A 17963-nucleotide genomic window follows, 5' to 3' on the forward strand; every position below is an offset into this window, starting at 1 on the left:
TCGGAATGCCAGCCTTGGCTGTCCTTGTAGGTGCTACAGCTGGGCCTCACCTAAGAAGACTGGGTACCCCTCTGCTGATCTCCAGCAAAGAGAGGGCTGTAGGACCTCCTGGCAGGACCCAGAGCAATCTCCAGTTCTCTATCACAGAGACTGGGGTGCAGTCTCCAATGGGAGTCACTGGTGTGACCTCCAGATGTAGCCCAGAAGGACAGGTGAGGCCCAGGTAAGGAGGACTGTTTGAGTTCCCTGCCCTGCCACCGCCCCCTGCCCCCATCCCACCCCCACACCCTGCAGCTCCCTTCCTACCCGCCTGCTGCACTGCACTCATTAGAGCAGAGCTGAGCTTGCTCTGGGTTAAAAATGCTCTGAGCACAGCCTGGCTTTCTTTCCCTGCTTCAGCACCAAGTGTGACTCTCCAGCATCTCCAGCCTCCTCTCACTGCGGCAAAGGGGATGTCAAGACCTCCCCTCTTCCTGGACCTCTGGCAGACCTCTGAGATGGCCTGGACTTCCCCGTGGGTTCCTACAGTTCCTCATCATCTCCCGGATGGTTGGGATCAATATCCGAGAGGGACTGCCCACAACATGGACCTGCCAAGCTGCCCGCCTTGGGGCAGGTGGATGTACTTGACCCACCCACCAAGGTCTGGAACAGGCCCTTCCACACCCCAGGAGCTGAGTGTGCTGAGCCTCCTGGGGAGCTGGGACTCACTGTTCCTCCCAGAGTGATGTGTCAGCCGGTGGTGTAGGTAAGAGCAGAGCAGAGCAGGGCCCTCCCCACAGGGCCAGCTGGTGTCCCAGCTACCCATACTCCTCCCCACCTCCATCACTTACTTGTCTGCCCAGAGCCTATCTGCCCCTACTAACTGCCTGGACTGGTTACAACAATGCACTGCAATTGTTTGTTTGTCTCTTTGGAGAAGGATGTTCAGAAAAACAGAATGCACTAGGGCTGCGCAGGGAAATGGCTCCGTCATAAACAAACGATGCCTGCAGCAGAGCCTTGTGACTTGAGTTCTATCTATGGAGACCCACAGGGTGGAAGGTGAGAAACCACTTCCCCAAGCTGTCCTCGGCCCTCCATGTGTGCACCGTGGCTCACGTGCACTCACACGTAAATACACACGGGAACAAATAATGAATAAACTTCCATAGTAATAACTACAAAACCAGAACAAAATGCAACCAAAACACTCACAGACATTACAAATTCCGCCATCAGAGGCTGGCAGGATGACACATTGGGTCGACAGATTGCTGTGCAAGCATGAGAACCTGAGTTCAATCCCTGGTACCCTGTAAAAAGTCAGGTGTGAAGATGTGTTCTTGAAATGCGAGCATCAGGAGCACGAGGCAGGAGGCTCCCTGGGTCTCACTGGCCGGCCGGCCCACCTGGCTGAGCCAGTGAGCTCCAGGTTCAGTGGAAGAAGACCTTGTCTCAAAAATATAGTGCTGCTGGTGGAGCACTCCTTTAACATCAGCATTTGGGAGGCAGAGGCAGAGGCAGGGGGATCTCTGTGAGTTCAAGGCCAGCCTGGCCTATAGAGTAAGTTACAGGCCCCTCAAAGCTATACAAAGAAAGCCTGTCTTGAAAATCAAAACACAACGAGAGAGACAGAGTGAGAGACAGAGAGAGAGAGAGAGAAACAGAGAAAGATTATATAGAGTGATAGATAGATAGATGATAGATAGATATAGAGAGAAACAGAGAAAGATTATATAGAGCAATCGAGGAGGACATGGACGTGTAACATCAAGCTCTGGCAGCACACTTGCACACACACACACACACACACACACTCATACACACCCCACACCACACACAACAAAAGCATCCTGTCATTAGCCAGGCATGGTGGCTCCTATCTTTCATCCCAGAACTTGAGAGGCTGAAGCAAGAGGGCAGAGTTGGAGCTTGATAATAATCAGGGCTATGTAGTGAGCTCCAGGCTAGCCTGGGCTACATAGCAAGACCCTGTTTCTAAATTAACTAGTAATCAGTTAGTTGCCCACACCCACATCTCTTCTGGAAACCAATTATGTTATGAAGATCCTGAAATGTGAAGCTTGTATCTAAGAAGATTGCTCTCTGCACGGGAGGGGCCGGCTCAGCCGCTCACCAAATGGGCTCAGGGGTACCTGTCCTGGACACTGGCAGTTGAGGTCTGGCAGAGAATTTTGGCCTTTCCCCTTACCTCTAACTGTCCTAGAACAGGATTGGCCTTGAACTCACAGAGATCCATCCACCTGCCTCTGCCTCCCAAATGCTGGGATTAAAGGAGTGTAACTACCATTGCCCAACATGATTTATCTATTTATTTTTATTTTATGTGCATTGGTGTTTTGGACACATGTATATCTGTGTGAGGGTATCAGATCCCCTGGAACTGGAGTTACAGATGGCTGTAAGCTACCATGTGGGTGCTGAGAATTGAACCCAGGTCCTCTGGAAGAACCATTGAGCCATCTGTCCAACCCCTCAATTTGAGCCTTCTAACTCCTCTTCCAGTGTAGTGTGTAAGGTCCAGGATCCTCCCTTTGGCCCTAAGATTGGTGAGTCTCTTAGGCAGATGGTTTAAACAAACAAGGTTTGCCTATGTGTGTACAGGTTGAGGTTTGACAGCATTGGTGCAAAAGGCGCAGGCTCATCTGGCTTCCTGTTTTATCAGTCGTAGTGTCTGGCTTTTGTCCTCACAGTGTTAAGATGGCTGCCTCACCTCTACCATCACATCCACATTCTATTCAGAAACAAAAGGAATAATGACAGTTATTTTCATGGAAGTTTTACTTTAGATTCAGGAAGGAAACTCTTCTGCCTTTATCCCATTGCCCAGAGCTGGGCTACCTTAGCTGCAAGGGATGCTGAGAGGTTACGGTTAAGCTTGTCCGGGTCCTAGAGTAGAGGAAGGCCAGAGACAGGAGGCTTGGAATGTGTGTGTGTGAGGCCACACAGGTTAGGTCAGGCAAGGCTCAGCAGTGATGTCATGGCAGTAGCCTCCCTTGTCCATCTTCAGAACTCCTGTTGCACCCCTGGCTGTCTGGGACTTGCTCATCTTCCTCTGTTCAGTGTGTAGCTGAATGGAACTTCAAACTCTCCTGTGTCACCAGGGTTCCCGGTACTCTGTCTTGTCTCCAAGGATGGGTCCTCAGTCAGCAGTCCCAGAGATAGTCCCTGCCTGCTGTCTGCAATGAGAAGCCATTGTTTCCCCAGTGTGGGGTAACCCTCAAGGAATCAGGGACTCTAAGAACAGCACATAAGTTCTAAACATCTGTGTTTACATGGGAGTGGAGCTGAATCTGACCCTGGCATCCAAAGCTCAGAAGTTCAAAGTCATCCTCATCTACAATTGAGTTCTGGGCCAACCTCGGTTACATGAGGCCCTGTTATGAAAAATACGAGGGGCTAGAAAGGTGGCACCGTAGTTAAAAGCACTAGCTGCTCTTCCAGAGGATCGATCCAGTTTCATTCCCAGCACCAACATGGCAGCTCACAACCACCTGAAACCTCAGCTCTAGGGAGTCTGACACCTTTTGGCCTCTGTGGTATCAGGCATGCAAAACTGTGTGTTACATACATGCGGGAAAAACACCTGCACATGTAAAATCAAATAAGAAAAGAAAAGAAGAAGAGGGGGAGGAGGGGGAGGAGGTAGAGAGGGAGGAGGGGGAGGAGGAGGAGGAAGAGAGGATTGAAGGAAGAAGGTAAGGTGGAAACTCATTGCAGTGGTCAAGTTTTTATTGACTCAGCCTAGCTACCCAGTCCCCAGAGTATCTGTATCCGTGGCACAGCACGAGGGAGCACACTTCCTTACAAAATGCCCCTGCTTTGTGATCTTGAAAATGGCCCTTTCCTCCCTCCCTGCATTCCAGGGTTCCATTTCTGGAGGCTCCCACTGGGCAGAGTTGGCTCTTTGGCCCCATCCTGGATCACCTGAGAGAGAAGGCAGCCCATTCTCAGTTTGAAATGACTTTACTTCAAGACTCTGATGACTCGGCCCTGGGGATATGACCCAACAGGTAAAGTGTTTGGTTTGCAAACTTGAGGACCAGAGTTCAAAACAGCTCACAGCCACCCATAACGGCAGCTCCAGGCGATCCAATGGCCTCTTCTGATATCCATGGGAGGGTGTGTGTGTGCTCTCGCACGCGCGCGCGCGCGCATACACACACACACACACACACACACACATAAATAAATAAATAAATAAATAGTTAAATAATAATAAAGCTAGGGGGTTGTGGCACATGCCTTTAATACCATCTCTCAGAGGCAGAGGCAGGCAGAGCTCTGAGGCTAAGACAAGCCTGGACTGCAGAGTAAGTTCCAGGACAGCCAGGACTACACAGAGAAACCCCTGACTCAAAAAACCAGAACCAACCAACCAAATAAAAGCAATAATAAAATTGCAATATGTAGTCAACTTCTGAGGAATGACAGCAAGACTGAACTCTGGCCTCCAACATGCACATGTAAACAGGACATCTACACACAAATAAAATTAAAAATAAATAGAAAAGAGTCCCCAAGAGCTGTGCTATTATACATAAAGTGCGGTTCTCATGGGTCCTGACTGGAATCCGAGTGTTTATGGGGATTTTGCACATGCATGGGCTCCATCTCCAACACACAAAACAAAATTGAGTTTCTGGGACATCTCTCCCTTTGGAGTAAAATGAGGTCAATCGGAGTTAGACTCGGTCCACATAGGGTGAGTTTGGGCAAGTGGCCTCTGTTTTCACAGCCTCAGTTTCCCCTTCTGCAAAATGGTGTGAAGTGGACATGACTCAGATCATATTAGCTCCCTAAGGCTTTAATGGATGCTGAGGAGGGTCCCTGATGTCTGTCTGTTGCTATGCTAGTGTGGGTGCAGCTAGTGATGCTAGGACGGTATGGGTGCCTGCAGCCAGAGGCCACCCAGGCAGATGTGCTCTGAGTGAGCCAAGTGTCACTCCTGGTGAGATGGGAGTGGCCACTGAGCAGGGGAGCCTCCTCCACCTGGCACCCAGCTGCAACACCCAGGGGCAACAGCAGAGTTTTGATCAGAGTGTTAATGGGATGGGGACGGGGGCTGGCATCACTGATGCAGTATCTGGGAGCTGGGGTGGTGTTGTCTCCATCTGCCCTCCCAGAGTCACCTATCAGCATTGCATCTGAGGGAAGGTCAAGGCTCTGCTCAGGCATCCCTGGGGTGGGGAGTGGGGGGAGGGGTACACAGCTTTGGTGCCCATGCCATGGTGAGATACATCTTGGGCAAGCTCCTGGGGTTCAGACTAACTCATACAGAGATGGCCTATCTCCTAGCTGCTAGCTAGGACTTCCTATTTCAGAGGCTACCAGGAGAACAGAGCCACCTCCCACCACCGCCACCACACCAGTCACATAATCCCAGCTGGGAGGAAGAGGTTGGGGTAGCTGGGGTAGCTCAGAATCACTGGGTGGTTCCAGCAGTCAGACATACAGGGAGGGAGGCTGGGGATTGTTGCTATACTGCAGCTGCCTGGACTTGGTCCTCCAAGGTATCCAACCAACCATGAGCTCAGAGCCTCTTCCAGCTTCCTCTTGCCCTCCTCTTCTCCCGCCCTCTTCTCCTCTCCTATCCCTCAATTCTGCAGCTTTCTTCAGCTTTCTCTTGGGGTTGAGTGTGCACACCCCGCTGTGCATACCTGTAGGTGCCTTGGGTACACATGTGCTCGTGTTTTGTGTGTGCACCCCTGCATGCATGTGGACTGGTGTGCATGCACGCATGGTGCTTCTGCGTGCAAATGTGCGTGTGTTCTCTGTGTGCACATGCAGATGGACCAGTGTGCATGCATGCATACAGTCATGCACGGTGCCTTGTGTGCACACATGCATGCCTTTTCTGTGCACACAAGCCTCGTGCCTGTACTCCCGTGTGCATCCGTGCAGGTGTGTGCATGCTAGCGCCCGTGTGAGTGAGTGAGTGCCCGCGGGCGCGCGTGCAGGCCGGGCAGGGATTTGAAGCGGCGTGAGCGCCGCTGATAAACAGCCCGGAGCGGCGCGCTGGCGGCTGCTATCGGAGCTGCTGGCAGGCGCGCAAGAAGCTGTCCCGGCCGCCAGCGCTATCAGCCCACGGAGGGAGGGCGGCAGGCGGGCGGGAGGGAGGGAAAGTGTTTGCTTCAGCCCTTAATCACGGAATTTGAAATCCCAGCGAGTCGGTGCCATTTATTTTCAGAGCCTGTCAAGGCTGGTTTCGGCGTTTAGAAGAAAGGAGGCTGTGCGCATTTACATCTCCGGCTCCCACCGCCCTCCTGGATCCGGTGGGGAGAGGCCAGCGGTCGGCGCCTGGGACTTCCCCCTCCACAGTCAGGGCTCTGGGTGGCAGATGGGCCTGCTGAGTGCAGGGTGCTGGCAGGGGCATCACATTTTATCCCATAAAGCAACCCTGATCTCCCCACCCCAAATTTGCCCCGGTTCCGGAGGACTCCGGAGAGTTCTGACAACCTCTTCCCTGCCTCAAGCCTAAAACGGGCTGAGGGCACCGCTGGACAAACCCCTTCCTGTGCAGATATGGACACTGAGCCCTGAGACTGAGTTCTGGAGATCTTTTAGGCCAAGGTCACACAATGGCAGACCGAGACCAGGAGGGAGGCTGGGGATGAGGGTACACAGGGAATGGAGAGGGAGCTGTAAGACCGAAAGCTCTCTTGCTCAGTGACTTTACCCACTGTCCCTTCTCTGACCTTGATGTGGACCTCCCAGGGGAGTGAGTTTGCCAAGGCTGGGCAACCAGCTCTGCCTGGTGGCTGGGAATATCAACCTTGCATCTAATCTAATCAGCCCCACTCTTTTCCCCCTACCTCTAGTCTCCGTGGCTTCTTGGGGCTTCTGTCTCCAAGGAGACTCTTTGATTGAAACACAGACCCCCAGGAAAAGATGGCAGTGTCTACTCCCCAAGGCCCCGGTGGAATGAGGACTTCCTAGGACCGTCAGAGTTCAGGCATGCGCAGTGCCTGGCAGAGCAAAACACCTTCGATGCCCCTCTTTCTTACTGATACAGCCCCTCAGTCTTGCTCTTCCTTCCCAGGACAGGAAGTGACTCTTGGGCTTCTCAGTCATAATGTAGGCGAGTCATGGCCAAGCCCTTGGAAAGGTCCCATGCTGGGAAAGATGGGGAACAGCAGAGAGGAGGAGGAGTGAGTGAGGTTGGAGTTTTCCTGTCCATCTGAACACTTAAAAAGCCTTATGTAACCGGGTGGTGGTGGTGCAGGCCTTTAATCCCAGCACTCGGGAGGCAGAGGCAGGCAGATTTCTGAGTTCGAGGTCAGCCTGATCTACAAAGTGAGTTCCATGACAGCCAGGGCTACACAGAGAAACCCTGTCTCGAAAAAACAAAAAACAACAACAAAAGTCTTATGTATAGGAGAATCAGCTATCACTATGGGTTCTATGTGACAGTTTATTACAACTCATTATTTATAGTTACATAATATTCCGTTGGTGATGCATATCTGCATGTGGTATCTGATCCCTAGTAGATTGTGCCCAACTTGTCTTCTACCCTCCAAGCCTCAGAGCACCCACTAGTCTCCTCCAGGAGGGGTCATTAGGGCCATTGAAGGCCTCTGCAGGCACAAGGGAAGGGGCAAGTAGCTCTGGGAAACTTCATCCCCTTTCATAAGCAAGAATTAGGCTAGGATTTTCCTAGAGCCAGAACAGAATGAGAGAAATGGCTTCAGGTAAGCCAGCATGGCAGGAAGCTAGCCTTCAAGTCTACTTAGGTAAGGAAGGCCCCCTGCTTCATGGTAACCTGCAGGCAGAGCTACCCAGGGCAGATCACAAAGTCTAAAGAGGGTAGAATATGGCTGAGAAGAAAATGTAGCAAGGGCCCTCCAGGCACCCTCTCTCCCTTTCCCCGTGAACCTGGGCCACCTCAGTCTATTCCCTAAGGCCCCGGGTTGGATTGAGGATTTCCTGAGACCTCCAGTGTTTGGGCATGTCCAGTCCCTGGCAGAGCAAAACACCCCAAATGGCCCTCTTTCCTTACCGATATGGCCCTATGCCCTTTGCCCTGCTTTTCTTTTATAGGGCAGGAAGCGTCCCTCAGGGTCTTGGGCCCATAGAGGAAGTAGGCAGGAAGCCCCAAGCTTTAAGTTCCTGCTTTACTTGGGAGCCAGCTCCTTGTAGCTTCAGTTTGCCAGTCTATATATGTGGATATTGGCAGCACCTACCACACTAGGCAGGAGTTCTGAGGACTCACAAGGAATCCAAGCAAAGCCCAAAGCAGGCTCTCCAACACACTGCTAAGTCCCAGGGAGTCTCCTCAGTAAAGAGACTGTGGTACCTGTGTGTTCCTCTGTGTGCTTGTGTGGACATTTGTAGTTATATATGAGTGTCCATGTGTATGCACATCTGTTCGTATAGCCATGTGCACATCTGTGTACATAAGTGTATGTGCATATGCATGTGTATACTCTATTTGAGTGTGGCATCCACACTTGTATTAGTTGCTTTTCTTTTGCTGTGATAAAATACTATAATCGAAGGCAGCTTAAGGAAGAGTTTGTTTTAGCTTCTGGTTCCAAAGAGGTAGATAACCACAATGTCTAGGAAGGCATGATGGTAAGAGCAGGAAGTAGAGAGATCGCATCTCAGTTGCACACAGGAAGTATTGAGAGTAAAGGGGAACTATAAACTCTGAAGCCATGCCCCCAGTGATACATTTCCTCCAGTAAGTTTCTACTCCTAAAGATTCCTTAAGTTCCCCAAACAGCATCACCAACAAGAGGACAAGTGTTCAAATACATGAGGCTACAAGGAACAGTTCTCATTTAAACCACCGCATAACTCTATGTGTCTGTCCTCTGCCCCCAGAGGACACTGTGATTTCTCAGCATCCCTATCAATACATCTTTCTTTTTTTTTAATTTTTAATATTTTTATTACATATTTTCCTCAATTACATTTCCAATGCTATCCCAAAAGTCCCCCATAGCGCCCCCCACTTCCCTACCCACCCATTCCCATTCTTTTNGCCCTGGCATTCCCCTATATTGGGGCATATAAAGTTTGCAAGTCCAATGGGCCTCCCTTTCCAGCGATGGCAGACCAGGCCATCCCTCGATACATATGCAGCTAGAGACAAGAGCTCCGGGGTACTGGTTAATACATCATGTTGTTCCAACTATAGGGTTGCAGATCCCTTTAGCTCCTTGGGTACTTTCTCTAGCTTCTCAATACATCTTTCTAACTTCTCTGGGCCTTACCCTGTAAGATAAGAATGACAAAGTTATAATGCTAAACATATTAGGCAAACAGCACACACACACACAAAGAATGAGCTCAGGAGTAGCTGGTGTGTGCTCATGTAACAAAATGGAACATAACCAGAGACAGGAGCATGCTGGTGCATGATGGAGGCTTTAAAAGCTCAGCACAATTTGACACCAGCTGGGTCTTTTCTCTGAGGGATATGGTCTATGAAGGACTGACTGGATTCCTGAAAAGAGACTATGTGTGTGGAGCAGACCAATGACCAAAGTACAGATAGTACTAAATCTGAGGTATTAACAGACTTTGATCATAGGAATCTACTCTTAGTTAGGAGGGGGTTTGTTATGTGGCATAATGTAACATAAGCTGACCAGTGCAGAAACTGGAATTTAGAAATAGTAGGCCACTACAACAAGTATGTGTCATGGGTTCTAGGGGACAAACAATAGACGACAAGGAGACAGATACTGAAGGCCTGAAACTTGTTTTGGTAGCCTGTTACACAGGTTACAGTTTCTGTAAAACTCCTGGCTATGAGAGTTCAAAGCTGAGGCTGGAGATATGACTCAAGTTGAGAGCCTTGGCTACTCCTCCAGAGGACTCTGATTCAATTCTCAACACCACATGACAGCTTACACTTGTCTATAACTCCCAGTCTGGGACTTCTTACACACTCACACAAAGGCCATACACCAATGAACATTAAAAGTGTATATGTGTGTGTGTGTGTGTGTGTGTGTGTGTGTGTGTGTGTGTGTATTTCAAAGCTGAAAAACAAAACAAAACCAAAAAAACAAACCAACCAGGGTATGATGGTGCATGTTTGTCATCCTAGCACTGGGAAGGTGGAAACAGGAAGAACAAAAGTTCAAAAGTTCTCTGACTACATAATTCAAGGCTAGCCTGGGCTAAATGAGATCTTTTCTCTCAAACAAAAAACAGGGCTGGACATGTGGCTCAGTTGATAAAGTACTTGTCTAGCATGCTTGAAGGCCTGGGTTCAGTTCCCAGTACCACCGAAACTAGGGTGGTGGAGGACACTATTATCTCAACACTTGAGAGATGCGCAAGAGGTTCTGGTAGACACCCTGAGACAATCAACAAATTCCCAACTGCCTTAGGCTACCTGAGACAGTGTCTTTGAAGGAAGGGAGGGAGGAGGGAGGCAAGGAGAAAGGGAAGAGGGAGAGCCTGCAAAACTGATGGTCCTCTGTGGTTTTAGCATTAGAGATGGAGGAAAAGGAATGCTGACACATCTGGTCACAGATGTGCTGGCCTTTGATCTTAAACACACACACACACACACACACACACACACACACTGGGAAGTAAATGTTCCTGTGGGGCTGGGCTGGGGGTGGGAGGGCTGGCTTTTATTTAGCAGCTATCCAAGGATTAGGCTGCAGGACCCTGGGGGAAAAGGGGGGAAATGGGCTTCTAAGGAGGAAGCCTGATTGCAAGCCAAAGAGATGCAGAAATTTTAGGTTTTGGGGGTTGGAAAGTACAGTTAGTGTTCATAACTGACCAATGAAAGGAGACCAGGGATGCAGCTCAGTGGACTGAGCCCTTGCCAGCCAGCACGTAGAATGCCCCGGGTTCCTTCCTCGATGCTGAGCAAAGCCATGGAAGCAGTGGTCTTGGCCTGTCAAGCCTGCACTGGGGATGGACATGGAGGTAGAGGATATCAGGAGTTCAAATTCATCCTCATCTACACAGGGTTCAAGGTCACCCTGCACTAAATGAAATCCCAGCAGCCAGTGTCCAGAGGCCCAAGCACGGGGGTGGGAAGGTGGGGGTGCGTTCAGAGAGACCTCCAGCTAGAAGTGGCTGGGGTAGGTCCCACCTGCCAGTCTGACAGCTCACTGGCCCACACCAGGGCCAGGCCTGGAGTTGGGCCATCTTCTGACAAATAGACAGACACAGTTCTGGCCCCTCTGGCAGTGAACTGTGTCTACAAAATTCAAGTGACAAATGACATTTTAGTAAGACTCCTGACATATCTGTGCTTAGAACACATGGCATGATCTTGGAGCAGATAAGGGTTTTAATTTTAACTTCATCTGTGTCCCCTGAATTGCATTGTTGGAGAAGCCCACCCGTGAATTTTAAACTATAGATAGAGACTCTTCAAAGCCACCCATGGAGAGTCAATAAAGATTATTCTAAACTAAAGAGAAACAACAGGTCTAAGGCATGCTCAGCCATCATAGCAGTCTTTTCAGTCAGTTTGGTCAGCACTCTCTCTTGGGTAAATGTCATGGTTAGTGTGGTCATCACACCCCTTGTTAAGGCTGCAGGGTCTAGGTGTCACCTGCCTGTCATTCCAGGCCAGGAAAGAGGATCCCGGGTGAGGGTAGCCTGGACTAAAGAATGAGACTATGAAACACCAAGGACTGGAACGGAGCTCAGTACAGTGTCCTTCTGCCCTGGGTTCTTCTCTAGCACTGCAAACCTTATCAATACACAAATGAATAAAAATTATGCTACCAATGAAGCAGGGAGGCAAGTCTTGAGGGGCTCTGAGCCTTTCAGGGTAAATCTGGAGGGGCTACTCCCAAAACACCAGGGAATGAGAGGCTTTAACAGGTTGCTCAGCACTTGGGAGACAGAGGCAGGTGGGTTTCTGGGAGTTCCAGGACAGCCTATATATACAGTGAAACCTTGTCTCAAAAAAGTGGTTAGCTTCAAGTGGAAACTCTGAGCTAAGGGTGTGCATGACACAGCCACCAAATCCTCTGTTCACAACCAGCTCCTGCCCAGCCCAAATCAAAGGGGAGGAGCCCCGTAAATGGATTGGGAGGGGAGGGGGAGATGAGGTGTTGCTATTGGCAACCAAGATGGCAGATGGCAAGTAGGGTGGTCATTGTTCCTATCTATTGTAAAAAGAATTATCCAGGCCTGTCCTATCTCCATGTGGCAGGCTGAGCCCCGCCCCCAGTCACCCCAACACCACAGCCTTAAGATGTGCTTTAGCCAGTGAACATATCCTGGAGTCAGTCAACTGAAGAACAGCTTCAAGAGTCTGTGTGTGGGGAGGGCAGCCCACTCTGCTTTTGCTCAGAACGGGGAGCCTAAACAGGGAGCGACAGCATCCAAGCCTCTTAATGGATGTTTTTACACCCTTGCTCCATTCTCTAGCATTCAGAAGCCTCCAGTCCATCCCTCTGCTCTGCAAGGAGCACCTGGCAAGCTAGGTGTTATCCATTCTTCCTTATGGTCAGGGAAACTTGGGGGTTACCATGAGCTACCTGTTGGGTACAGGTGTCAAGCCGCCTGCCTAGTATAGGTGGGGTTGGGGTTTTCTGCAGATGAGCAAGTTATCTGTAAAATTCCTGATACCTGGGGACACTGTGGCTCTCACCAAGGCTGTGTGACTTGTCCAAGACCCTCTTAGCTATTAAGTGGAAGAGTCAGGACTTGAACCCAAAGATGCCTTATGGCCAAACCACTGGGCTCCCATGCCCCTCATACCACAGACGCATGACAGGTATTCGTAAGCTGATGCATGAAGTGTCCTGCCAACCTTAGGAAAGCCACTAAGTTCTGGGTGTAGTCACAAAGGTCCCAATCTCTGGGTTGCACTAATCTAAAAACTGAGGGGGCAGGAGGACTCACCCCATCCATCCCGGTCTCCCCAGATCTCCAGGAGAACTCAGTTTGTCACAGTGTTGATTATGTGATGGATAAGGCTAAAGACATGGCTCAGTAGGTGAAATACCCCTTGAATAAGCATAGGGTGATGGATTCAGATCTCCAGGTGAAAAGACAGGTGTGGTGGAGCATTGAGATCCCAGCACTGAGGAGTCACAGGAAGTGTGGTGGAGCACGGAGATCTCAGCACTAGAGAGACAGATGCTAGAGAAGAGGATCTTTAGGGCCAACTGGCAGCCAGCCCAGCCAATTAGTAAGATCTAGCTTCAGTGAGAGACCATGTCTCAAAAAATAACGTGGTGGGGTTGAAGAGATGGCTCAGCAGTTAAGAGCATTTGCTGTTCTCACAGCGAACCTGGGTTTGGTTCCCAGCACCCACGTGGCTGCACAACCATCTGAAACTCCAGTTCCTGTGCATCTGACATTTGTGGGCACTACGCACACGTGGTACAAAATGTGGCAAGCAACTAGGAAGACAGCCAATATCAACCTCTGGTCTCCACGCATATGAGCACACATATGTGCTCACACTGGTACACACATGAGAACAAAAACATGCACACACGTGCCCACCCAAACGCACATATATACACATAGGAGATGGCAATACGTGATCATTTCCTTTAGAATGTGTCATTTTACCAGGTTGGGAGGAGGAGGGCAGAAGAGCCATTGCTGTTCCCATTTTGTTAATGGGGAAACTGAGGCACCAAGTAGGCAAAGTCTACCTCTCAACATGGTTTCTGGCTGGGGGCTCAGTAGCTTGCCTAATATATAGGAGGTCCTGAATTCCACTTCTGCACAATAAAGAATAAATAAAAATTACATTTATTAGAATTATAAAATAACATTTTATGATTTCCAGGGGTGAGATGTGGAGGAAAGTCATGCAGTTTGAACCACTCTCTCATGCAGTCTACACTGGGTTGGGGCTCACCCTATACCAGAGTGTGCCACACTCCTAGCTTCAGGACTGTCACAGTTGCAGGTAGGCAGAGACACATCTTTTCCATTTTAATATTATCACATCAACAAACAGTTCACAGAGCGACTCTAGCCCCTGGCCCAGGATTTGGGACACGCAGCCTTCACTGTGGCCTACACATCATGTCATTCAAGAGTCAGGGGGTTGGAGTGGTGGTTGACCATGGATTTCTACACCACCACCAAGCACTGTGAAAACTGAAACCCAAGTGGTGACTCATTCCTATAAGGCCAGCACACTGAAGCGGAGGTCATCTTCAACTCTATGGAGAATCTGAGGCGGATTGAGCTGCATGAGACCGTGTCCCCAGCCGCCAAGCGCCCCACCTCCCCGAGAGAGCACAGGCTGCCTTGCAGTGGGCATGGGCGACTTTGATAGAATATGTGCACCAGGGAAGGACCCTGGTGATCAGAGGCATCAGTCAACATCCCTTTGCTCCCCTACTGGAGTGGGAAGGTGGCTTTCTTTTCCTGATCTGTGGCCTGTCCCTCTCCATCATGAAGTCAGGAATAGCTCCCAGTCTGAGAGAGTCACAAGTGAGTTCTGCCCCTGACAGTCTTTGGGTGGGTGGGTGGGTGGGGTCTTTGTGCCTCTGTCCAGCAGACCTGGGCAACAGCACAGCAGACACCACAGCCTGGGGTTCCCCAGAGGACAGAGGCAGCTTGCTTACCATGTTCCACACACGCAGCACAGTTTGGCCTGCATTCTCCCCCCAGCAACCGCCTGGCCCTTGGGGCAGAGCACAGAAGCTGTAGTCCCTACCAGCTCACTCCTGCCCATTTCCAGTTCCTGCATCCTCTCCAGGGCTGCTGCAGCTCTCTGCTCAAGGTCAAGGAACAAACAGATAAACCCTGTCCTTGGAGCCAGCGGAGAGAGAGCCTCCAGCTCCAATCCAATTGAGTCAGGGCCAGGGAGTACGGTTCTGAGAATGTGGCAACAGGAAGGAGAGTTTTGCGGCCATGAAATGAGTGAAAATGTTTTGTAGGCAGAAAAAGAGGCCAAACAGTCAGCTCTGGTTTAAGGCACAAATACCGAATGCAAGTAGCTAGATCTGAGCAGGGAAGGTCTGGGGGTGGGAAACTAGAATATTCTTGTAGCTGTAGCGATATTTCTACCCCTGGGGACCTGACGTTAGACAGGGTGTAGAGGGCTTAGGATTGAGACCAGGCTCATGAGGCCTAAGTAGAGTCAAAGGGGAGAATGAGCAGAGAGTTGAAGACTCCAGAATTTTCTGGGCTTTTGGCCAAGATAGGCCAGCAGTTCCGCTGGGACTATGGTTTTGTGGACTTACTATGGAGATGGACTTGATGGGTCCTTTCTTATAGGAGCCAGGAGATGTCAACCATTGGCCAGCTTGGGAGGGGTCACACAGGCCAGGATGGGATGTGTGTGACCCTATCCAGAGGGCAATGGGAAGCCCAGCTGTCTATGCTGTACTTCAGAGTGACTCCTCCAGACAGCGGTGTGGGGGTTCAGGCTCAGAGACTGGGGAAGGGCAGAGGAAGGTCTCCAGAGGCTGTACAGGGAGCAGGAGTGGGCAGATCAAAGCGTGGTAGAGGCAGAGCCACAGACACAGGTGACCCTGGACAGGAGGAGCTGTTTGAGAGAGGGGACAAAGACGATGCCCAAGACTCCTAGGGAGACAAAGGGAGAGATTGTGTAGGTGTGCGGTGTGCTGGAGATTCTCTCTCTCTCTCTCTCTCTCTCTCTCTCTCTCTCTCTCTCTCTCTCTCTGTCTCCTCTTTGAGCCTTAGGTAATTTGGTCAGGACACCTGGAAGAAGGTACAGCTTTGGTCCCCAAAAGCCCAACTCCATACAAATCAAAACCTGCACAGGAACCTGTGAGGCTGTGCCCGCACACACACGCGCGCGTGCAAGCGGAAGGGAGTGCATGTAAGCATTTAAGGGTACAGGAGGAGAGTGTGAGTGTGTGTGTGTGTGTGTATGTGTGTATGTGTGTGTGTGTAAGTCCTGCAAGAACAGAATGGTGCCTTTTTGGAGGGTGGGTGGCAGGCATCTGAAGACTGGCCCTTGGCTTTCTGTATGTTCCAGGGCATTCATGCTGGCCTCTGAGAGCACCCACCCTCTCACACTGACTGAGGCGCCTCCTAGCTTCACTGACCCCCACACTGGGGTGGGCTGGCTTTCCTCCTTTGAAAGATACTCTTTGGCTGGTCCTGTGGGAAGTAGGTGGGGTCTGTGGTAGAGGAATGGCTAGGCTCTGTGGACACGTGTGCGATGGTAGAGGACACAATGGATACAGGGACGTTGTTTGACGCAGTAGGTAGAAGGTAGCCACGGAGGAGTGGCTGGATATGGGCAGCGTATGGTGCAGGGGGGATGGGCAGATTTTGAAAAGGAAGGGACAAGGACAGGGTGACCCAAGGCACTGGGAAATTTGTTGGGAGCCAGTCCTGTGTTGACCCTTCCTCTGGCTTCTCAGTTCCCCTAGAGCCCCTCCCTACTTCTAGGGAGCCCGGCTCTGGATACACCTGCTCCTGCACCAGGGCTTCCGCCCCTATGTCTGAAGCCGAACTCTTCACCCAGGGGTTTGGGTTTGGCTGAGGCCTGGTTATTTGTCAGAACTTCCTACTTCCTGGGGAGGAAGTAGGAAGTTTAGGTGTCCTCCACACACACCCTCCTCTCACGTCCTTCCTTCTGGCCGTCTGCTGCTTCCCCACTTCTTCTTTCTTCCCCATCCTTCCTCCCTTTTCCTCCTCCTCTCTCCTCCTTGGCTCTGTCCCCTTCTCAAAGAGCACCCAGATGGGCTGGGCCGGTCGGCAGGTATAGCCTCAGCCAAGTCCTGCCCTAACTCTGCGCCCTTGGCCCTGTCAGGCCCAGGCATTCGGGACCCCGCCGCCTGGTGCCCGCCCCTCCCCGCAGCTCCGATTTTCAGCTTGGGTTTGATCGGCTGCCAGGATCTCCCAAATGTCAGCAGCAGCATTCGCGTCTTTAAGAGAGCGCCCGAGGCGATCTTTAAGCGGGGAGGCTGGGGCCGGCGCTGACGAGGGAACGCTGCTGACAGCCACGCTCGTTGCCTCCCCAGCCAGCTTGCAGAGCTGCAGCCCCGCTCTGGGCCTGGGCTCATTTTGAAGCCTGGAATAAAACCAGGCTAGGCCAGGAGCTGAGTAGCAGGACCCCTGCTGGAAGCCAAGAGGGCCAGGCATCCATAGATCAAATACAGAAGTTTTAAGAGCTGTCCAAGGGGCAGAGAAGGGCAGTTCCTCCTTCCTCACCTTGAAGGGACATATTCAGGGTGAGGAGACAAGGTGAAAGCTCCAAACTTTGGCCTAGCTGGTGTTCAGATCTGTAGTGAGAGCTGTGTGGCCTTGGGAAAGTTGCTGGCCCTCTCTGAACTTGCTCTCTCATCAGAGAGGGTGCTCAGGGGGCCAGAACACTGGTGTAGAATTGCTGGGGTATCAGGGTCACAAAGAGAGGAACAACCTAATGGGGCATGTGGCGGGTACCCCAAGAAACTTCCCCCCTTCTCCTGCCTGCTCCCGCAGGATTTCCTGCAGCTCTCTCTCTCTCTCTCTCTCTCTCTCTCTCTCTCTCTCTTTCATTCTAAGATTTATTTCTTTGTTTCATGCATGTGGGTATACCATCGCTGCTTTCACACACACCAGAAGGCGGCATCAGATCCCATTACAGATGGTTGTGGGCCACCATGTGGGTTGCTGGGAATTGAACTCAAGACTTCTGGAAGAGCAGACAGTGCTCTTAACTGCTGAGCCATCTCTGCAGCCCTCCTGCAGCTTTCTAAGCAGTTTTCTGATAGAGGCTGCCATCTCTCCCTTCCACCCTTAGGTCATGAATGGTCCTGACTACCCAACTTCTCAAGCATCCAATGTCCTCAGAGAAAGGGAGACCAGAGGTCAGTCCCCACCCAGGGGAGGTGTGCTGAGAAAGTGGCAGCATGGACTTCCTGTCCCCGAGATGCAGCCTCTCTGGGACCGGGCAGAGTGGGTATGAAACTGAGAGAAGGTGGTGTTGTCCAGTGGGGCCCAGGATTGGCATCTCACTCATCAAAGCATGTTCCAAACCACAGGAACAAGGCTCAGAATGGCTGTGAAATGAAATCAGAATGTGTGGATGA

General features: G+C 51.0%; 1 long non-coding RNA gene across 1 annotated transcript in view; it reads left to right on the forward strand.

Moving 5' to 3' along the window:
* LOC110307970 overlaps nucleotides 1-17741 on the forward strand; it is a 56882-nt gene extending 39141 nt beyond the window's left edge. Inside the window, exon 3 of the long non-coding RNA XR_002379491.1 lies at nucleotides 17675-17741. This is a non-coding gene — a long non-coding RNA (uncharacterized LOC110307970). The remainder of the gene's footprint in view (nucleotides 1-17674) is intronic.
* The last annotated feature ends 222 nt before the right edge of the window (nucleotides 17742-17963 follow it).

This window comes from Mus caroli, chromosome 2, assembly GCF_900094665.2.
Source record: "Mus caroli chromosome 2, CAROLI_EIJ_v1.1, whole genome shotgun sequence".
Classification (NCBI taxonomy): domain Eukaryota; kingdom Metazoa; phylum Chordata; class Mammalia; order Rodentia; family Muridae; genus Mus; species Mus caroli.